Source organism: Camelus ferus, chromosome 11 (genome assembly GCF_009834535.1).
Source record: "Camelus ferus isolate YT-003-E chromosome 11, BCGSAC_Cfer_1.0, whole genome shotgun sequence".
NCBI classification, from domain to species: Eukaryota; Metazoa; Chordata; class Mammalia; order Artiodactyla; family Camelidae; genus Camelus; species Camelus ferus.
This window is the reverse complement of record NC_045706.1, coordinates 3,108,089-3,131,649: the sequence shown is the minus strand read 5'-3', so window position 1 is coordinate 3,131,649 and position 23,561 is coordinate 3,108,089. Positions and strand designations below refer to the sequence as shown.

The 23,561-nt window shown below is 48.1% G+C and overlaps 2 long non-coding RNA genes across 3 annotated transcripts in view; both read right to left on the bottom strand.

Annotated features, from left to right (window-relative positions):
- Nucleotides 1-8,608: 8,608 nt before the first annotated feature.
- LOC116666912 lies at nt 8,609-13,303 on the bottom strand. The gene is made up of 3 exons (XR_004323715.1): nt 11,843-13,303; nt 11,281-11,385; nt 8,609-10,956 (listed from the first exon to the last, which is right to left on the bottom strand). It is a non-coding gene; the product is annotated as an uncharacterized LOC116666912 (long non-coding RNA).
- A 3,692-nt stretch (nt 13,304-16,995) lies between these two features.
- Nucleotides 16,996-23,561, bottom strand: part of LOC116666911 — a 46,587-nt gene continuing 40,021 nt past the window's right edge. For both annotated transcript variants that reach the window (XR_004323714.1, XR_004323713.1), the window contains one exon: nt 16,996-17,245. This is a non-coding gene — a long non-coding RNA (uncharacterized LOC116666911). The remainder of the gene's footprint in view (nt 17,246-23,561) is intronic.

Below are 23,561 nucleotides of genomic sequence, written 5' to 3'. Positions count from 1 at the left end.
AGCTCTCCAATAATATTCCTAAATATTTCCTAATGATGGATTGTATTTTAGGGACTTTGAGGACCCAAGTTTAACTATATAATTCCAAGTTGTGAATGAAATGGCAAAAACCAAGTGCTTTGGTTAAGTCTTTCATTTCTGCACATTGCATAATTACATCCATTTTTGCTCCTCCAAAGAAAGCCTCAAAAATCATCTGTCACCAATAAAACGTGAGTCATTCACTGTCTTTTCAAGTTAATTAGGGCACAGCCTTGAAGAGGTGATCACTCCAAGGCAATTTCTCAAAAATCACCACGAGGTGCTTGCCAAGCCACATCATTCCAGGTGACGCGTCTGTCTTCACCTGCCGTATTTTGAAAGTCACCCGGGACTTCCGAATCGGGCTGCGACGCTGCTGCCCGGCACACCAGCCCCTGCCCCAGCGTGTGTCCACGGGACCCACACGTTGAACAAAGAGGCGGTCCTCGGGCCCCCCCCCCAGAGCAGGAGTGGGCATGCGGAACAATGAGCCCGGCCCAAACAAAGGGTGATGAATGGCTTGGGGAGCAGCGATGCCGGCCAGCAGGAGCAGCTCGGGCCTTCACAGGAGGAATGGAAAGAGTTTCGGGCTTTAAATCCTTACTGTTTCATTCATCAGTAGAGCACGTACACGCAGAAACAGATATTCGAACGTTATTTCCCCAAGACTCCATTTAGCACATTGTAACCATGTGTGGTGCCTATTTATGGCACAGGAAGCGGGTTCTAGGGGCCGAGAGAGAATTCAGAGGGGCCATCCGTTCTCACCCTGGATTTTGTTTGTTACGGGGTCTCTCGAAGTTCCGCAGTAACATATAACCCATCCAGTGTTAACGACCTAAGTTTTGGTCAGATTTTACTGTTTCTACACAATCTGTTACTCAAAACATGGCCTGTCTCCATGTGAACATGAGCACTTTTCCTATTATTTAAAGGGAAAACAAGCAGAAGATGTTCCTACAGATTGAACATCCGGCATTTCCAAATATATTTTAAAACATCACTGAGGTTACAATAGTCGTAAGGTGCTACTTTGTAATTGTCCACTGGTAACGTTTCTTTTCTTTTCATTGTGTGTGGGGAGAGGAGGCTGAAATGACACTGATACTGAAGGGACCTAGGAATGACAAAATAACTCCCCCCAGGGTCTCCTGCACACAGATGTACATTGAGTCTGCTGTTGCCATTTGAAGCCTGTTGCTTGCACCCCACAAGGCCCTGCACCATCTGCCCACACACCTGCGGGCCCCCTGGCAAGACAACTCCCTCCCGTGAGCTGTGCTTGGTCACCCTGGCCTGTTTCCTGTGCAGGGCCCTGGGCAGGATGTGGCTCCTCTCTCTTGATCCGGTTTCAGCTATTAGCTCAAATGCCACTTCCTCCAGGAAGCCCTCCAAGACAGATTCCAGATCACATTCCTTCCTGTGCCCCGCACTGCTCTTCCCAGGGCTTCTACAGTCTGACTTCTTGATTCACCCTCACTAGGTGGTGAGTTCCCAGGAACAGGCCCATCACGATTCCCTGCTCAGCCCTAGTGCACCCCTGGCATGGAGCAAGCTCTGTGCTAATTTGTTCATTGATGAATGAATGAATGATTATGATTTGCTTGGTCTTTATAAACAGGCAAATAGACAATTCCGTCTAAAAGTTTTACTAGCATCTCATTTTCGACCTGCATCATTTAAATTGTTTTGTCTAACAGTCCAAAATCTCACAGTGCTTAGGGCTATGTGAACTTCGCGTCTAGGTGCAGAAAATCCAGTCTGAGAATTGTTAAAACTATGAAAAGCAGCATCCACGGACACAAGCTTTTTTGGCACATTAAGAAAAGAAACCAGCAGGTGTGGGTCTTTGTGACCATTCCGTGAAGATACTTTCACTTTGCACTTGGAAATTCCAGACTCAGCTTTGGCTGTGACTTCAGAAATTGTTAGATTGAACTTTAGGGATTTCAAGGAGGGGAGAGTGCCTGCTTCACTGCTGAGGACTCCAGAGAGAAGCCCGTGTGCGTGTGTGTGCGTGTGCGCGCGTGCAGGAGAGAGAGTGAGAGACAGGAGGGGGAGGCTGCCGTAGTGGTTATTTTATGCGTGTGCTTCACCAGATCTGCTGACTTCTCCCGGCATTGCCTTTCTGGGAGAAAGGCCAATTTTCTTCATTTTTTTAAATATCATAACATTTGTGTTAGCAAAAACTACCATCAATGCCATCAGCTACAGAATTCCAGTTTAATTTCTATTTTGAGTTTATCAAAATTTGAGAAAAATATCTTTGGGGAATACAATTATCTGTGCTTACCCTCAGCCCACAAATAAACACAAACCAACTGTTCCCTGCAGCAGGGAACGTTCGGGAAAGTCCCGCCTAAGTGTAGACGCCGCAGCCAAGGCAGAAGCTGGAACCGGACCCCACAGTGTAATCTAAACAACACGGTTCTGAGCCCAGGGACCACACCATGTGGTCTAGCATATTGAATTTGTAAAAATCACATTAGGAGGATACACCATGTTTGTAAAAAACAAATGCTGATTTCTCACTCGGGTTCTTACCTGAGCTTCTTGTCTGGCGACTTTTCATGGCATATTTGGACATAATAGCATTTACGTCGTGTAAGACGCAGACATAAGGAGTCATGGCATTTTAATATTTTAATATTTGAGAACCGCCTCGTGCTTCAGTGATGGTTAAACCTGGTTAAACTCCCATCGGTGATGCTGATTATTCGAGGATCTAATTTCTTCCTCTGGCTTCATTTAAAATCATAATCTTTCTCAACAGTTACTCTTTATTGTTTTTATAATCTTACTTCTTGGATATTAATGAATCTCAGGAGTTCCAAAAACTGTATTTGAGGGTTTTTAACAAGCCATTTGAAAAATATATTTAGTAAACTAATTAAGTTTAGAATATATTTTATTTTTTAAATTTTATTTGTCAAGTTGTATATAATTTTTAAAGGTTACTTTCCATTTACATTTATTGCAAAACATTGGCTGTATTCCCTGTGTTGTACACACATCCTTGAGCCTGTGTCCCACCCAGCAGTTTGTGCCTCTCACTCCCCTACCCCTGGGCAGCCCCTCTCCCCTCCCACTGGTAACCGCTAGTTTATTCCCTATATCTGAGTCTGCTTCTTTTTTGTTATATTCACTAGTTTGTTGTAATTTTTTAGATTCCACACATATAAGTGATATAAAGTATTTGTTTTTCTCTGTCTGACTTATTTCACTTAGTATAATACCCTCCAAGCCCATCCATGCTGCTGCCAATGGCAAAATTTTCATTCTTTTTTACTGCTAAGTAATATTCCAGTGTGTGTGTGTGTGTGTGTGTGTGTGTGTGTGTGTATTATATATATCTCATATCTTCTTTTTCCAGTCATCTGTTGATGGACACTTAGGTTGCTTCCATGTCTTGGCAACTGTAAATAATGCTGCAGTGGACATTGGGGCACATTAAACTTAGCGGACACTTCAGGCTGTTATCTGGAACATCAGCATTTATTAGTTCTGTGCAAACCACAGGCTGACTTGACAGTACACGTCCCCTTGTCAGGGATAGTCAGCAACCTCCACCTTTCCTGGGTGGGAGGGGCACGTGCCCGGCTGTTTCCTGGCTCCTTGGTCCTTGATTAGCACCGTTGGCTGGGCCCCCTCCAAGCAGGAGAAGGAACCTGGCACACTCAACCTGCATCAGTGGGTTGTCTTGACTTTTTCCCCTAAGAAAATGAGAAATAACAAATGTCTGAAGTGTCATTAGACTGTATCGTCCGAGCCCGATCCATTCCACCTGGATGCATGAATGAGCAGCGGGCGGGCTGCCTGCCACTCAGGCATTGGTGGCAGCGTAAGGAAGGCGTCCCACGGGCAGGACCGAGCGCTGTTCTCACACCCCGAACCAAACCCCCGCCTTCTAACCTGTCTCCTCGTGTCACTGCCACCCTCGGACGTGACAAATTCCCTTCATTCCTTTTCTTCCTCCTTCCCTTGAACGTAGTGTGGCCGAGTCTCTCCTCCCACATGGTTTGATGGCTCAGATTCAATCAAAGCCCCCTCACGGTCCCCATTTTATCTGCCTTCTCATGGGCTCTGCCCTGTGACTGAGCTCCCGGCCTTGTTCATTTCCTGTGTCGATCCCGGAGCTCTCGGTCTTCTGGTCCTTTTTGGATCCTTCAGCAATAAATGAATGATTCTAAAAGTCACGAATGTAATGTTGACGAGGCAGTCAGTGGGAAAACGTATGTTTCAGCGTGCAAGAACACACGGAGCTGAAAGGACTTCAGGGGATACCCACCCCAGACACACGCTGCTTTTTAGAGGCTCAGAACAGTTCAGAGACTTGTTCAGGGCCACATGGCCACTCGGTGGCATTGCCAGGGCTCCCCTCCTGCCTCCCTCCCACGTGCAGCTGCCAAGGACCCCCTTCTGGTGCCGAGACCACCGGCGTCTGCAAGGGGACCAGAGCTTCCCAGACCGTGTTATCTTAGAAGCCATCGTCTCGTGAGCAAAAGGAAGCCCCAGTTATTCCTGAAATTTGATGAGTTATTTACTAAAAACTTGTAGCGAGGGGAACGTTGGGCAAGAAGTACAATTTGCCGGAGCCCAGGCCTCATCACGGCCTCCAGGTAAACATTTCAAGACCAAACTGTCCCGCATCTTGCCGCAGATGACAACAAGGACGCTGGTAATAGAAAAAAGCTCTCCATGGCCGGACCCTGAGCGCGTCCCGCTCATGGAAGAGAGTACCGGCAGACGGTCTCTGTGTCTCGTGAAATCCCCAAAATCAGTATACACGGCTATTATCTTTCCTCATTCTACAGATAAAGAAATGGACACTCAAAGCGCTTGAGTGCCTCGCCCCGGGACATGAGCTAGGAAGGGATGAGCTGGTTTCGAACCCAGTTCGCTCTCTCTCCATCACCGCTCTGCTCCATGCCCCTGACCTGGTGCTAATATCTCAGGCTGCATCACTGGAAGCCTCGTTTCCACAACAAAGTCACTGTCGTCCGTCCAGCTGATACTGACAGAGGGCCTCCCGGTACCAACCTGTGCCCGCGGCTGGGCTGTGAGAGCGCCCAGCCAGGGAGCCCCGCCCGTCCCCTCCCAGACGGGACTCCCGGCCTCAGCCTTGCCCTGAGGGTTCTGCACTTGACATTTCAGTGCCTCTTCTCCAATCTGTAACTGACCAGCGCTTCCCGGTCTTTACTGTTCTTCACACACCAGCTTAAGGAATGAGACAACCTTCCTGCCAAACTGATGTAGAACATAGAGGGGGGGAAAGTCTTTGAAAGAGAAGAGCGGGGATCATTTACCTACGAAGAATGTCTGTCAGTGGATGAGAGCATATTCCCGGGCCTTTAAAGATACGTATTAGTGATTTACAGGAACGACGCGAGCGGAGAGGCTGGCTGTTTTCAGAATTCAGAGCTCAGCCTGTGGCCTTCCACCAGACGATGCTCAAAACCGGCCTCCCTGGGAATTCACATCAAACTCCGGCTCATAATTTATGTAATGACATATACTTGGACACTGATTAGCTACCTATCAGCTCTGTAATAAAGGCGGCATAACCCCTAGTTTATCATTCATTTATCTGAAGTCATTCTGAATAATATCACAAGATTGTAATGTAATCATTATGCTGTACAGCAGTCCTGGGCCTGCACGCCGGGCGGCAAGGTCAGAGCCCTGGCAGGGTTCACGCCACTTAATTTACTCACTTCTTACACATTTATAAAATTGGAGTCAACAGCGTGGTATCAAAGTTGGACCCGCGAGCAGGCGCTTACACAAACTGATAATCAGATGTTCAACAGGAAGTGGAGGGAGACTTAATACCAGTCATAACAATCTTCTCTGAGAGCCCGGCTTGCACTTGAGTTTGAAACAAGCCATTCAGTGCTCAATGACTAGCACCGATTTCCTTTGACTCTGCACGACCTGGAGGGTTTATCGACAACCACTCTGCTGCTGTGAAGCGCTCTGTTAGGAAACTGTGTCTCCAGGCCACGGGGAGGGTGACGGCAGGAGGGCCGGTTCCTCCCGAGAAGGGTGCGGAGGGAGGCTCCGGAGAACGGCCACAGCAGGGGGGAGGAGGAAGTCAGAGAGCTGGGAATACGGGAAATCAGCTCAGAGGGGCTGAGCTGGGCTGGGGGAGGTGGGGGCGGGGACTCTGCACAAACCCAGTGAGGGGAACAGGAGGGGGCGGGGAATGAGAGTCAGGGTTTCTGCTCAAGAGAGGCTGCTGTCATTCATCTGCGATCGCCTTCCAGTCAGTCCACAGCTGCACCCAGAGGCATCGGCTAAACGTTAGGTTACCTACAAGTTCAGGTGGCCGCTCCCCTGTGTCATGGCCCACAGCTCGTCCTCCATGGAGCCTGGCTGGGGAGACACTGCGATGTGGAATTAGAGAACCTGGTGTCTGAACCAGCGTCGGAAGACATGGCCGCAACGTCTCTGGCCCACTGTGGGCAGGTGTCTCCACAGAGACAAAGGACTGACACGGGCCCCTCTGCAGTGGGCCCCAGCCCAGGGCCAGGAAATTGCAGTGATGGGGGAGAAAGGCCAGTTTGAAAATAAACACAGTGAAGCCACGTGACAGTAACAAAAAAATCTGCAACAGGGAGTTTCCAAAGAACATCTCCATGTACATAGCACACAACACAAAAAAAAGCAATCCAGTGTTCCAGCCAAGTCAGAGGTCAGAACGGCAGGTTACGGCCCAGCACGTGCTTGCTGGTTTCCATCCAGCGCCCCTAACTCCTGTGCAGGCGTGTTGGGCCAGCCCAGCAGGTGGCTCCACACACCTCGGTGGCACCTACAAAACACGACCGTCCAACAAAGACCAGTCCTGGGGCTCCTTGCGATGCCCCCAAGCAGAGGCATTTCAGTCACTGCCCAGAGAGGAGAGGGAGCTGGAAAGACCTGGAAGACCCCAGGCAGCTGCAGCAGAGGCAGCAAGGGGCTCAGCAGAAGGTGACAGGTCACAGCAGCCCCCACCCCCCAGCTCTGGAAGGAGAGGTAGGTGGCACTGTGGGCAGGAACGCAAGGTGCCAGCCAGACTGGGCCACTTCCTGGAGCTGACCTTGGTCCTGATGACTTGTTTCAGGTTGGCACCTGGGGATGACACCAGCAGGTACCGCAGTGGGCTTCCCGCGGGAGATGGGGCGTATAATACTCTTACCAGAGGGCTGGGCTCCGGTAAGACCTCAGAAATGCTTCCTTATTAATAACGGTTACTGGAGATGCAGCTACTTTGAGCTCTAGCGAGCAAAGCACCTTCTGGTTATGTTTCCTCACATCCGTTTTCTGAGCCTGGGATTTTGGACTAAATTCACAGGTTTGTGTGTGCGTATGTGTGTACAGACATGTGCATATACACACACATACACAGGCTTACATGTATACGTGTGTGTGCACGTGTGTGTGGTTATATGCATACATAAACATATACAAACATTTTCCTGGGGGGAGACTCCTGAGAGTGTGTCAAACCCACAACAGGTCTGCTAAGCGCCGGAGGAGGAGACAGCCCTGCGCTGTTAGTGACAGCGCAGTACGTGGGCATGCTGGTTTCCTCAAACATGAGTTAATCATTCTATTCCATCTCGCCCCACCACTCAGTCTAAGCCGAGTAATTTCCTAGAAAGTCAGCCTTGTCAGCAGAGAAATGTTGGAGCAGAACCACGGGGAGGAGAGGGAGCGGTCTGCTCTTCGCAGAGGCTGGATGAGGCAGGTCTCCCCGACGGGCTGGAATTTGATGTACACCATCTTGAAGCAATGGCAGCTTTAGGACGGCTTTGTCCCCAAGGCAAATGCTATCCAGGAAAATCCACGAGAAGCTCTGCCCGAGGTGACAGCGAGCCAGAGAGTGGCCGGCTCCGTTCACGGGAGCTGGACCCGGGGCAACAGAGGGACGCCGGTGGCCTCCCAGGTGAAATTCGCTGGCCGAGGGGTGTGTGGTGAACACGGTAGTCCACACGGGAAACAGTCACTCAGGTCTGAAGAAATCGGAGTCGTGGAAAACATGATCAGACCTTCCCTTCTCACCACTGCAGAGAAATGTTAAAACAAGCACTCACGTCGCCCACAAGCGCTGACCGTCCGCCTCTCCTGCAGCGCAGAACCCTCCCCCTCGCCTCTGCGGCGGGGGCGGTGGGCGCCGCGCCACAGGGGACCAGTGCCGCCAGGGGTCCTGCCCAAAGAGCTAAACTTTCTACAGGATTCCCCGTCTTTAAGGTCACCAAAGCATGAAAGAAAATATAATCATTCGTCTTTTATTCTGTTTCCAAGATAATGAAAGGACTCAAGGACCAATGAAATATCCAATAAAATTCTATCCCAAACCTCAATAAAATGGGAGGGAAGCCTGGCCCTTAATTTTACTGGGAAAATTAAAAGATTGAAGCTACGTAAGACACGTGTAAAAACAATGATCATAATGAAGACCTGTCTGACCAGAGGTCAAAATATTCTCCAGAGCTACAGTCATTGAAATGTGGTGATATTGTCCCTGGAGAATCAAACACATAAGTGGACAAGAGTTCAGAAACGGGCATGAGCCATGCGCTCATTTGTATGGTGTTATAAAGTGGTAATGCAAATCAGCGGGAAAAATACTTTAATGACTGCTACTGGGAAAATTGGCTGTTTATTTGAACAAGAAACATTTAGATACATTCTTTATACAATTCATCACATTTAACTTCTAGTGTTTAAAAGATTTAAATATTTAAAAATATAAAAATGATCAAGCAGGTATTTGTGTCTTATGGGGATAAGAAAGGCTTTTGTAAATGCAGAAACCAGGAAGACGAAGGTTGGCAGAATTAATAGACAAAGAGATTAGGAGCCGGCCTATGTAAAGAAGACCTACAAATCAATAAGAAAAGGACCAATAATTCAATAGACAAATGCACAAAACACAAGCTTTCACAAATGAGAAAAATCAAGAAAACCAATTAAACATCAGAAAAACTGTTCCTTCACATTAATACTGAAGGAAATAAAGATTAAAACCAAAATGAGAATATACACCCTCCAGAATGGCAAAAATCTAAAAGTCTGACAACATCAAATATCAGCAGAGATTTAGAAAGTGGGACATCCCATACTCCCAGGTGCAAGTACAGCTGATACAGCCACTCGGAGAAGCAAAGCTCTCAGTACCTGAGAGACCCAAGAATGCACATTTCCTACAACCCAGAAACTTCATACGCAGGAACATGCCTGGAGAAACCCACAAAGACAGCAGCGAAAGTTTATCACGTTATTTGCAATAGTTACAATTAGGAAAAACCCAAACATTCATTAATGCATAAGTTTTAAAAGTAAATTATGTATATTTATGTACCAACATGGATTCATCTTGACATGATGCTGAATTTAAATAACAATTTACCAAATAAAATTATGACATGATTTATGAATTTTCAAATGCAAAGAAAACAATAGCAGATACCTTTTATAATTATCTGCTTTTCTAAGCAAAATGTTCATTATGACCTCATAGGATTGTACAAAATCCACTATAGGAATTGTACACGTGGAGGGAGGTGAACCAGCCTGGGTATTGGGTAACAAGGGGGTCAACACCATCTTTTGTTTATATTTTATGTAAAAAATTTTAAAACTTGAAGCAAATATTTTGTTTTACCCTTGTTCAACTGAATAAATTCACACGTCTGTTTTGCTTTTTTTTGAAGACTACTAAATTTGGTTACGTAGAAAAGTAAAAATTCTATACAAGGGAAAAAAAACCCATGAACAAATAAAACTGACCAATCACAAGTGAGGAAAGCATCTTTGCAACATATATTAAAAAGAGTAATGTTAATATGTAAAGGTTATCCTCAGACCAGTAAGAAAAAGAAGGAACTTGCACTAGAAAACTGGGCATAAAGAAGAGTAACACGGAGGCTACATTTGTTGTTTCTACAGAAGCCCCACCTCCACCAGTACCACAGGCGAGCAGCGGGCGTCAGCTTGGGCCGGGGGCTGAGCACAGCCCACTGGGCTCTGCCCATTGTCTCAGATCAAAACTTAGGGGGTTTCTGTTAACCAGAACACACTGCAAAGAGGACACACAGAGAAAGGTAAGACCACCTAGTCCCCTTCACTGAAAACTGGAGGGGGGAGGGGGACAGGTGGGGAGGGGAGCTCCTGTCTTAGGGCACACAAGGAAAACGAGTTTATGTGCATCTCAGTCAGGACCCTTAATCCAATCCAATTCTAACTCGTTTAGAAGAAGAGAATATTCTTGGCTCACGTGCCTAAGAGATCAGAGTTGGGCAGGTTCCCAGGTAAGCTTCATCCAGGGGTCTGGCTCCATCCTCTTGTCATTCTCCCAGTCCTGCCCCTCTATTAATCCTCTCTGACTGTTTTGCCTCGTGGCTGCAAAATGGCTGCGAAGGATCCAGGCCTCTCATCTTTACTGTGTGTTGCCCATGGCCCAGAATTCCCAGCAAATATTTTGAGAGTCACCCTGAGACTGCTGAGGTCACCTGTCTGTCTCTAAACCAACAACTGTGGCCCCCAGGATGGATGAATTGACAGCTCAGGTGACGTCTCCTATTCCACACCTGAAGCCAGGGTTGGAGTTAGTTTCCTTCTGCCCTGGGGACCCCAGGGGAAACTGAGGCCTCCTGGGAAGGAGAAGGAGGGGAAGTTTCCTGAGGAGACACCCCTAGTAGTTCACTGAAAGATAAAAGCTACACAGGGCTTCACCTTTTTTACAACTCAGATTTCAAATCACTTTACAAACTGAAACATGTACCCAGGAGACAATTTGTTGACACTCTTCCCAAGACTGTGAGGCCGAAGAATAGGTTAAAGTCCATCAAATGGGACGATTCCATCCATGGAGGAGCCAGGATTCGAGTCCCCACAAAGGCCATTGTCCCTGCTCCAGTCCCAGTCACTCACAGCATCTTCATTCTTTGCCTTTAGAATGAAAGGGTGAGTTTAAGAGTCTCTGAAAGTATTATTTGCCCTTCAAAATACAGGTTAAGAGATGATGTGAATTGTCGTATTACTGAAGTCAGCAATTTATAATCAAGGTAATTTAGTTCCCTATGTTAACTCATCAGGAGGAAAAATTGAGACAATTTACCATCAAACTTAAATCACTTTATAATGAATGGAAACACTCCAATTTGTAAAATAAGTGCAATGAGTGAAAACTGAATAATTTAGATATTTGCCAATATCGAAGATCCTTTTTAATGAAAGCACATCTTTAAAAAAAAAAAAAAAAAACTTCCCTACCTTTCAATGAAAATTAGTAGCTTGAAAACTCTTCTCAAGGATGTAGTCCTTGGGCAATTCTGTGTGTTCTGCGTCACACATGTGCTCTGTGCTCCTCTGGATAACCTGAACATGAATAAAATATTATTTTGTTTATTTTTTAATTAAAAGAGCTAAAAATAAATTTGCTGGCAAAACAAGGTAAAGGTGATACCCAGACTTTATCTCATGCTAAGCAAGGGGAAGCCATAAAAAATTAAAGAATGAAAATTTGGGGAAGGAGAAATATGAAATGCTATCGGTCCCCACACGTGAAGACGGGCAGGTGACACTTCACTGCTCGGTGGCGTGCCTGGGACGAAGTCCCCACAAGACGGAGTTTCCTTCTGGGACACTTGGCAGGCACCCATGGGGCTAGCTCCTTTGCCGGGTACAAAGAAATTAATTTGCAATGTGACTGCAGCTTATGCCTGTAAAGAAAAATCATTATTTTAAATCACTATTTTCTTAGCCTCTAAAAGAGAAGCTCTAGAAAAATCTGAAAGTTTCCTAATGATGCAGGACTTATCTATTCTGAGCCTACCTGGTACACAGTCTCCAGACTGCCTTTGAGTTTTGTCTCCATCCCCCGTGTCAGGCTGTCAGCCTTCACTTCTGTTGTCACGGTGCCATCCTCTTAAAGTCCTCTCGGATTCCTTCCAGCGGGATGCTTGCAGCAGAATGTGGAAGCAGGGCCACGACCACGCACTCGGCCCCCCTGCCAGCCTCTGGCACGACGGCGGCTTCAAAAGTCGCTTTCCTTTCTAAGAAGCAGTGCAGGGCGAGCTGTACAGCCTTGAACTCAGCTCTCACGCTTGCTGGCTGGGCGACCTTGAACACAGCTCTCTCGGTCTCTCGGGCCTCTGCTTCTTCATCTGTAAAATGGGGGAGAGAATGGCACCAACCCCACAGACAGAATCACAACACGCGGTGGGGGCTCAGGCTACCGCGTGGTGTCCGGGCGCACGCGCACGTGCCTTGCTGTTAGACAGCAGGGCTGGGATGGGGATGGAGACAGGGGTGGGGGGCGGGCAGAGGCAGGGAAGGGAAGGAGTTTAAGCTTTTGAAAAACAGCTCTCCGGATGAACGGAGCTTTTGACGTTTTTTGACATTTTTTAAAAAATTTTACTCAATTGAAAATTTTAACGGCTTTCAAGTGTGTTGCAAACACAACAGTAAACCCAAAGCCTCTCCTTGGTCTCAGCTCATCACCTCCCTCCTTCAATAACTACCTATGGAATTCTGCCCTGTGGTAACCCCACCTCATGGCGTTTAAGGTCCGGGAGAGCCGAGTTCATCGCAAGTGTTGTTGTGGGGTGGGAGGGGCAGGAAGAGACCCCGGGAAGAGGACCAGCGCTGCACAAAACTCTGGAAGCAGAAATGAGCATGGCCAGAATCCTTGGAGGAGGAAGGGCAGAGTGTGATGGTGAGGATGGAGGAGTGGCCAGCAGCCAGGACCATGCAGGGTACCAAAAGACCATTAGCCTTTCATTCTCATCATCTTTGGAAACTATGAAAAATTAAAATAGATATACTTGATATTTTGCCCAGTTTTATTCATTCTCTTATGAATTTGGGAAAACTAGAGATGTTTGCTTTACCAAGTTCAAGGCAGGGAAGTTTTCAAGGGGACAATATGGAATCCGAAGCCGCTGTGTAACAGACTTCCCTGGACACCTACAGATCTGATGGGGAGGGATCATTTTCCTAAGCTCATTTTTCTGCCTTAAAGGATAACAGTTCTGTAGCCCAGCCAGACTGCATCCATGGTTCACAGAACTCTTTAAGCCCATCTATATTGGGGGGAGATACTGAAATCTTTCCAAAAATGTGAGTGTATAAATTACAGCTGCAGAAGACGTGCCTCTCCTGATAACGTCTTGTGTGAGAGACTCCGTCTACCCGCCCCCCGCCGACTTGGGGTGCCTCTTCGCAGGGCTGGGGGGGTGTTCGTTCTCAAACACCTTCTTCCTTTGCTCTTATTTTTCTTTCAGGTATCCTGTCATTTGACTTTTATTTTTTGAAGTATAGTCAGTTTATAATGTTGTGTCAATTTCTGGTGCACAGTATTTGATTTTAATTGCATCCATGCACTTGTCCGCTTACTCAGAATAGTTGAATGATAAAAGAATTGCCCTGACTATACTTCGATTTTAAAAAAAAAAGAAAAAAAGAAGAAAAGAATTGCCTTCTGCTGCAGCCCCCAAACCACATTCTCTGGGAATAAATGCTGCTGCGTCTGCCTGCAGACCAGGTCCCAGCTAGGACATCCACACCGTCTCTCAAAAACCTCTCAATCTTTGAAAGGCACAAATTTCACCTTTTTGGGTTTTTTCTGGACGAGTGTTTTTCTTTTGCAAAGTAAGAAAGGATAAATCCAAGAAATCTCCACGATACTCCTCATGGAAAACAACAACAACAAAAAAAAACATGACGGGAAATTGATCCCGGGGTTTAGCAGCCCTCCTGAGCACCTGCCTCCAGCCTCCCACCAGAGTCCCCGTGAAGCCGTGGAGCGGGCTGTCCTCTCAGCACATGCCAACTCTCCTCAACTTAAAGTGAAGCAAAATAAAGTGATTTAAAGATGTCCTACTTTCCAAGATCTACAGACTGTCTGCAGAACATTAAGGGAAATTGGCTATCAGCCCAAAGTGTTTTTCCAAACCAGCTCTTAAATATTTTCTGGCCGGAACAATGTATAAAGCCCACACTGTCATCTCGGAGGAGGGAAGACGGATGGTCTCCTGTTGCTCAGAGCCTCTGTTTGGCCCCAAAGCCCCCAGGTACTGTTAAGTTTCATTGTGATCCGATACCCATCTGCCAGACTGGAGCCTTGGGGTGCTTTCAATGCCAAATTTATATAGGCTGATATCTGCATGCAAATATGTAGCTAGAAATGAATGCTATAATTAGCATCCATAGAAATCACGGTCCTCTGTTCCTTAGGCCCCCTGCACCATTTGGGGAAACGCACAGGTTATGGGGGTTTCTCATTTGCACAGGCAGCCTTGTTCTGAGGACAGTTACAGCCAAACTTGATCCTAAATGTGAAGACATAGGCATTTAGAGATGTCGTGTTTATTTAGGGAAATTTTGTTCCATCTGAGAGTCTGGAAGGCCAGACATACAAGTAAGTAGCAACACAAGGAGTATCCTGCTCCGAAAGGCTCTTGGGACGATAAGTGAGCATAATCGAAGGAAGGCCATCGCTCCCCTCACCTGTGCCAGGGCTTAAATCTGGGTCGCAGTCCAGTAATTAGGTGAAACAATTAAAACCTGGATGTTTTTGTGAAGGAACCCAGCAAGAATTAATTCAACCTTAATTGAAGTGAGGCAGCCGCTCTCTTGGACGAGTTGACTGGAGACAAACGGGGGCTTTGCTGTGCCGGAGAAATGGGAGGGGGCCCGGGCACCTCCAGAGAGACCCCCTCAGCCCAGCCCGGTTTTCAGGGGAGGCGGTCCTTTCTGGCATGAATGAGTGAAGGAACAAACATGAGTAAGGCAAACCTTAAACGGACCGACTCCCTCCGTGCTTCTGGGTTGGAGATGCTAAGTGGGTTCAGTGCTTGTGCGCACAGGGACCAGATCTGAGCAAATTCTCACACACACAAGGCCGGGTGGCCCTCTGTGACGCCGGAGTAGCCAGGGCGCGCAGCCGGGTGGCAGCGGAGGGCAGGCGTTTCGGGCCGGGGCCAGGACACCGCCCGCAGCCGGGGCCGCAGGACCAGAGCTCCACGCCGACTTCATAAAATGACCCTCTCGCTCGCTGTCTTCCTTTTCCAAGCTCCTCCTCCAACATGACCTCGTGTCCTGTCCAAACCTGGGGGTTTATCAGCGCCTCCTTTTCTGTCGGCTGATAAGAGGGCCAAACAGATGGTGCTCCAGGCGCCGTGTTATGGAGAAGCAAGGGAAACCTCATGAAGATCAAGTCAGAAAACAAAATAGTATCTTCGTACGAGGCTGTTTTCGAAAGTCTGTTTGGGGTCTCTCCTCTGGGCCTAGCTTCTTACTTGTCACTCCAGCTCAGCCACGTCTCTGCTAAGCACAGGCCGCGCGCCTCCCTGGCAGGGTCTGTCTGGGAGAGCGGCCTTGGAGTCAGAAGGAAACGAGGGCAAAGGTGAATTATGGGTAAAGACACCCGTCCAAACCTGCTTGGAAACCCCAACACTTCTAAAGCCTCCTTAAAGAACCCCTTAAGGACTGACTACTCGTGCCCCCCCAAAATCCAAATGGTGAAGCCCTAATCCCCAGCAGGACGGTGCCAGGAGGCAGGGCCTCTGGGAGTGGTTGGGTCATGAGGGTGGAGCCCCAGTGAATGGGTTTGGTGTCCTCGTAGGCAGAGACAGGAGAACGTCTCTCTGCTACCACCCTGAGAGCACAGCGGGAAGACGGCCATCTGGGAGCCAGGAAGAGGGTCCTCGCTGGACACTGGACCTGCCGCCCCTCAGTCTTGGATGTCCCAGCCTCCAGAACTACGAGAAACAAATGCTGCGCTTTAAGCCTCCCGGTGTCCGGTAATTTGCTGTAGCAGAGACTCGGAGCTAAGACAGTGCCTGTCGCAGCACCGGGGAACAGACAAACCAAGGCCTCCTCCCCACTCGGGCTCCAGTGCATGTGTTTTCAGCACTGGTGCCTCCTGTAAGCAATTGGAAAACCCAGGAAGCAGCCCCCTTTTAGACATAGGGGAGAAGGCAGAGCTGTGCTGGACAGAAATAAATGACTTTCCAAGGTTAAGCGGTCAGTGGTGACGCCGGACGGTCCCTGGCCCCCGAATTCCACTCCAATGCTCCTTAGTCACTGGGCCACGCTCCTTGTCAAGTGTGTGGCTGGGTTTCATCTCTGTGCTCTTGACGGTGAAGGCCGTGGCATCTGTTAATCTCCACAGCAGTTCTCATGAACTAGTTAAGCATGAAGGGTGACAGCCGAGCCCTGGGGAGCTGACAACTGGAGGTCCCGGGCCGTTGTGATTCTGGGATCTTGGGACTGAGGAATAACTTCCGCTCTTTTGCTGCACCCCCCCACCCCCACCCCCCGTCACAGGAGGCAGGGCCAGTGGTAAGGACTGGTCGTGAGCTGTCAAGGGCTGGGGGGTAGGTTCTGTCAATGGTGCTGGGCAGACAGACGGGGGCCGGGGCGCAGTCTGGGAGTGAGAGGCGCTTGGTGGCTGGAACCTGACCTCGTCACTGTGAGGACGCCCGGGGCTGGCTCTGCCAAATTGCAGATGGCTCACCCGCCGACTGATGAGCTCTTCCTCATCCCTTCTGTTGAACCCAAAGGAAGCCACAGTTATTTTCATTCTGAAGTCACACAGAATGACACATCCCTGTCTTTCCCTACATCTCCGTCTACGTGCTACTCCGGTGACACGCATTAATCAGGCTCCAACCGGCACGCCCTCTGGTGCACACTTTCCAAGGGGGACACCTCCGGCCCGGCCCGGCCCGGCCCGGCCTGCCGAGCCTTCCACGGACGACCGCGGACTTTCCACCAAGTGCACCGAGCTGGTGAACAGGCGAGGGGGTGGCGCACCTTTGAAAGTGAAATTTATGAGTCCAACCTGGGGATTTCTTCCTGCCTCTCCGTCCCCTCCCCTACCTAAGTGATAAGAAACAACTGGAACAAGACCCTGGGGTGTCGTGCTGTCAAAAAAATTCTTAATGAAATTAAAGCCCTCACCTCTGACGAGTGCTATTTCTGGCCGCGGCGCCCGCTGCCACAGATGCACGCCGCCCTCTGCCGCCTGTCGGCCTGTGGCTCCACGTCAGAGCCGCTGCTGCGTGTCAGCGAGGAGCCCCAGGGGACGCGGGCGGAATATTTCATACCTGAAGTGGCCTTATTCTCAGGCAACGGCACACCCGGAGACGCGGCTCCACCGTGTGCATGAGGAGAGATGCCGCTCGGAAACAAGGCAGAGAGAGGGTGGCGGTCGAGCCGGCGGGGAAGTGCCCTGGAAATATAAAAGCATGCCCAGTCATCGACAGCCCTGATTCTGAAATTTCGGAGGTGCCTCCCCACAAACGGAAATCTGCTTCTTTCCCTTAAACAGCCCTTTGTCAATCTGACTGCGAGGAGGCCTTGTTCCCAGAGCAGTCCTTCCGAAAACCCTCTTTTCAGGTGGGGGTGGAAGGTTGCAGAACCTCCAGCGTGCCTTCCAAGTTTTCAGTTGTCTCTCAACACCCCAGCCCTGTTTTTTTTTTAATTGAAATATAGTCAGTTACAATGTGTCAGTTTCTGGTGCGCAGCACCATGTCCCAGTCATGCATATACAGACTTGTATTCATTTTCATATTGTTTTCCATTAAAGGTTATTACAAGATATCGAATATAGCTCCCTGTGCTATACAGAAGAAATTTGTTTTTTCAAATCTATTCTTATATATAGTGACTAACATTTGCAAATCTCAAAGGATGGCTGAGTGGTCTAGGAAGCTAGACTCAAGTTTCCACACCTATTTTTTAAAATATTTTTATTAAAGTATAGTCAGTTTACAGTGTTGTGTCCATTTCTGGTGCACAGCATCATGCTTCAGTCATACATGAACATACATATATCATTTTCATATTCTTTTTCACCACAAGTTACTACAAGATATTGAGTATAGTTCCGTGCTATACAGTATGAACTTGTTTATTTTATATATAGTAGTTAGTATCTGCAAATCTCGAACTTCCAATTTAAGTCTTCCCCCCTCTTCCCCCCGGTAACCATAAGTTTGTTTTCTATGTCTGTGAGTCTGTTTCTGTTTTGTAAATAAGTTCGTTTGTCTTTTTTTTTTAGATTCCACATATAAGTGATATCATATGGTATTTTTCTTTCTCGAGTTTCCACCTCAATTTTTTTAAAAAAAGAAAAAAGAACATTTAAAATAAAAATTGATGAAATAACGCTTTCTCTAAATTCTTAGACATTTATGTCTAAACTCTTAAGTTTTTGTGTGGGAGTTTGCTTGTTCATTTTGATAAGAATTTTCTCTACACCAAAGAGAAACATTTTTTTTTTTAGGAATAAATTCCACCACAAAATATAAACGTTCTCCATATGCAAGGGCTACCAAATTCCCTACCCCAGCCCTGGAACACAAATGCCAAGTCTGGTTCATTTAAGATGAGATCTCTTAGAGTGGAACTTACTGCTGGGTTTATCTGTTCCCTCTTCCTTCTCGTGTCCCCAAATAGTATTTAAATGCTTATGCGGAGACGCACGGGTGGCGTTTAGAACCCTTCCTTTCATTTTCTGCTTAAATGTTTTTGTTAAATGTCACAGTGGTGAGGGCATTTGGTGCCGGAGCTGGAGAACGCTCAGAAGTGTCTTATTAATTCTTCATAATGCAGTGACAGGCAATGCTTAACAAACAAAGCCCGGACAAGCAAGCCGTGGTGAGTCACCGGGGGGCTGCACATGGCCCATGCCTGCCACGGCCTGGGGAAGCACCCTTCTAAACAGGAAAGTCGTTTTTAACCCTCTTCTCTTTATTCGGTGTTCAACTGAGTCTCCCTGCTGGTACCAGGAGGTGGCCGCCCCGGAGAGGAAGGGGGCATTACGGGCAAAATGGGTGAAGGGGGCCAAGAGGCGCAAACTTCCAGTTACACGGTGACTCCGTCGTGGGGCCGTGCCGCGCAGCACGCAGAGCGCAGTCAGCATCCCGGCAGTGACTTCACACTTGGTTTTAATTGGACACGTACTATTAAATCCAAACTAAGATTCCGGGTCTCTCAATTACCTGCAATTTTTGTCTTTAAAAGAGAAAAAAAAAAAAAGGCCAGGGAGTCGCCACTGCCCATATTTACTGGGAACCATCTGTTACGCCTCTAATTAAAACCCACTTGTAATGAGCTTGTTAGTGCACAAAACATGTCAGGTGCAGGATATTATTCATGAAGCCGTTGTTTTGGTGGCTGAACGATGTCTTAAAATCCTATTAGTTTAACAAAGTAATGTATCAGTATTTGACCCAGTATACAAGAGACTTCAGAATGACCTGGCATCCGGCTCTAAGATTTTTTTTTCCTCAAATATGTTGCTATTTCTACCTAATATATAGTCAGATGGCCTCTGATAATTGCAGTATCAAATCTTTGCCTCAATTTCCAACTGCAGGTGATTTCAAATGATTAAAGATGCACACCAGGGAATAAACAAAAATGCTTACATGCAATTATTTTTAATTAGTATTTGGCTATAAAGTGTATGCCTTCATAAAAAAGTCTGTTATTCACATAAACATCTGTTACCATACACACAAGGAAACACTGTAAGTCTGTCATCACACCACCAAAACAGAAACACGGAGGGAGGCTGGGCAGGAAAGCCTGCACTCTGAGTTTTTAAACAAAAGATGTTAAGTCTAACGGCCAAAACAGACGCAGAGACACACCCTTCAATTAACATCACTCACAATCAAAGGAAGAGCCCTTACCAATGGAATTACACTTGAAAATGTTAAAATAGATGGAATTATTCTTTGAAAACAATAGAATCTCTGCACACAAGACAATTTCAAATTCTTTTACTAATTTTGCCCCCATGCACATAATCAGACAGTTTCCTGTTTGCATGCTCTCAACCGGCTGCTAATTTTCCAGTTTCTCTGCACTCTGATTTTTGTTCATTAACACATCCAAACTTTGGGAGATGCAGCAGCTTGAATCCCTAAGTGCTGAATATTAGCCTTGTTTCATGAAAGCCTCCAGCAAGGGGAAAAAATATATATATTTTTAAGTGAGCATGCCCCCACCAAGCACGGGGAGGGAGACACGGGGAAGTAAATTAACCCGGCTGTAACTGATGGGTGGAGATGAGGCTGCTCTGTGGAGTACTGAGAGGAAAACGAAGGGAGGTGTGAGAACACGCTGCCCGCGAGTCACTGGATCTACAGGAATTACGGGGCTCCAGTCGGAAGCTCTTGGAAGCGCACAGCTCCAGGACCACCCTAGCAGCCCGAGTTAACACACTCTGCGCAGCCCAAAAGCTGCAGCTTTTATTAAAGGCACAATTCATCCAGCCAAAAGAACTTATCTTCATTTGCATAAAAATGCAGACAATAGTTTAATTCGATCACACAAACCTGCGTTAATACTGTTGCCGCACTCTGACGTCGGTGCGCAAGTTAGGCAGGAATCGTGACCCCTGGCGGTGGGTCTGGCTGCGGCCCCTTTGGGACCCACCGGCAGTAGTTACAGTAACACTCCCTGCACTGGGCTCCTGCTTGGCCTTACCAGGTGGCGTTCCCTGCCTCACTTGGGCACTGCACCCTGGGGGACGCTGTGTTCGAGATTCTGATGAGCAAGCAAGCAGACAGAAGGACCTCGAAGGACCTCCACATCTTGCCCTCAGCAATTCTAATTGTCCAAACTTAACTCTGCCTCCGCGGACAGAGCTGGAGGACCTAAGAGTGAGGACTGATGCCCAAGGTGGTGGCGCGCCTCCACGCTGCCCACCCCTCCAGCCAGCTAGCCTCCTTCACCCCCATGCGGGAGCCAAGCCCAGGACTGGAATCATCTGGGAGGCTGGTATTAATCTGTGGCCACGATGCCTTTAAAACCTGGCCGCCCGGCAGCCAAAGACCCTGCTCACTCAAGGGCAAGCTACACAATCATTAGCAGCCCCGTGTAATTTAAAAATATAACCAAGAACAACTGAAAGGAAGAAATATACTGTGGGACTCAATCTATTGACCAAGAGCCCCCCAAAGACAGGCCGTAAATAAAATGGCACAATGACCAGAAAAGGCAGGTTTTACATTAAGAAGCAGCAAATTCATTGCCGGGGTGAGCCGGGGAGCCAGGCCAGAGGGCTCACAGCATCCTGGCAGGCAGGCCGGTGAAAGATGGCCCCATTCCTCACAGGGAGACGTGCTGGGGGAGGGCCTGGCTGCCCTTTGCTAAGCACCCGTTTCTCATGCAGGGAATCCTCATTTTTCAATCACACCCACCCTCGGGCTTCCCCCGCCTTCCCCACCACGTCACTCCCTCAGCCCTATCTCTCCAGGTGAGAGACATTTAACCACATCCTGTCCTGACCCTGGGCCTCCCTTCTGGTCTGTGGCTGACAGTGCAAGGAAGGCAGTACTCCAATTTCTAGGGATGCTCAATGGAGCACCTGGCACCTCCCGGCCCTAACGGAGGGCAGGTGGCCCAGCAGGTGGAGGACAGCGCGCCAGCTTGCCTCCCCAGTCAGCCGTGTGACATGGGACCTTGCCGCCTCCTGCCCTATCAGAGCTGGAATCCAGACACCTTTCTAGCTGAGGGGCTAAAGCTGGACCCACCTTTTGAAAAGCACGGGTTTCTACTTCTAAGTAGCATGAGTTGTAAATGAAGTAACAAAGGAGATAAACACTCAAGGTTAATGTGATGTAACCCCACGATGTCATAGGTCCGCCGGCAGAGCTCCCGTTACTGGTCTGGAAAGCTCCTGGTAACTTTCCCAGCGGGGCTGGGAGTAGAGGGAGAGAGTGAGGACACTTCACCTCGGGCACAGGTTTTGAGGTGGTGTGCCCCAAACTCCATAATCAGTAGATAATATTTCAATATTTTTAAAAATAAAAATTAATGCAAATGAAGCAACAGTAGCACTGTGTCAAACCATAATAGAGACCGAGGCACGAGAAAACAGCAGGGACACTGTCCCCGTCCCCACGTAAAATGCTGACATTCAATTCACTGTGGATTTTTTGCATTCATTTCAATTTCTTCAGTATTGCACTCAAGCACTACGAGTTTCAGTGGCCGGGTTTTCAGGAGCCCAAAGCAAGCACTTCACTCACCTCACCCTGAGCCCTGCCTCCCACTCTGGAGGACGTGAGAGCAATTCGGTATGTAAGCTGCGCCCTCATTCCCGAGACCGGGGGCTGGACTCACGTCTCGGTAGCTGCGTTGTGTTGGCTCCTGTGCAGGCACCTGATGCTTTTGAAGACCGTACAAAGTTTCACTAGGGACGCAGCGTGGCCAGCGAGCGCCGCGGCTTTACAGGGTTTATGGAGAGCAGAATGTGTCCTCGGCACCCAGGACACTGGAGCCGTCGGGCGCAGTGACTTGTCTTCCGTGCTGGGTGTTTCCTCATGTTTGTACTTAACTGTGTTAATGTCTTATGTGTGCGTATCACTCAAGAGACTACAGCCGGTATAAAATTAATCAGCGTTAAGATGTCTGTTGGCGCGCACAGCATCCAAACTGGCAGATCCTCTGATTTTATGGCCATTTATTTTCTTGTCAGCAGAGACTGGCCGCGTGGTGCAGAGGCAGAGCCACCAGCCAGTCCAGGCACGGGTTTCTGGCCGCCATCCGGTCTGTTGGTGGACACTGGGCCATGCATTCAACCTGCCCGCGTCTACCTCCCCTCTGCACCTCTGCAGGCTCTCTCAGCCCCGCCTCCTCCAGCCGCTGCATCACCTGTTGTGCGCAGGCTCTGACCTGCTTTGGTCACCGTGGTGACGGCATCTCTCATCGGAGGGCACTGAGCGCCCCTTGCTTCCTGCCCCAGGCTGCCGAGGGAACCTCCTCGTGAGCCTCCTGTGCCCTGTGGGCACAGCTCCGGAGAACAGGGTGTTTGCACCCTCAGGCCACCCACCTTGGACCAGAGCGGGGTGAGGCGGGTGGAAGCAGTATCGCCAAGGTTTTGTAAGTGACTTACGAAAAGTGTCTTGGAAGAGCCCCTTGGGGACAAAGGGAGAAGCATTTCTCCATCAGCCTCTGTCATTCATTGAAGTTGTTCTTCTATGAACCTGAAGTTTCTGCTGGGTCTCCGGTGCAGGAAGTTTCCAGTGTGTTCTCTCTCCCCTCATGTCACTAACATCACACGGGCTGTTTTTCACTCCTCACTGCCCTTTCCGTGGTTTAATTGTCTATGCCCTGGTTAAATTACAAATTTGGCTCTCTGTACACTCCCTTGAATTCCCTCATAGCACCGCCAATAATACCCGATGGTACTACTCAATAAAGATTGATGGATTGATTGGGTCCAGGAATGAAAAACTCTGGGAAGCACACTTAAGAGTCAAAGAAAGGACTAGAGTCGTAAGCCTACGAATCAGCAAATTAACATGCATGATAGAAGCGCGTAACCAAAACAGGGCTGTGAATTGGAACATTTACTGAATATTTCCTAGAGCATATAATAAGAAAATAAACCATTGAGGTGTTTTCAATAGTTTTGTTTAGAGAACAGAACAAATGTATATCCACGTGATTTGGATAATATTTGAAATACGCAGTGAAATGTTCGCAGGTATTAAAAACTCAGGCAACGTTCTTAAGGCTCACCTTTC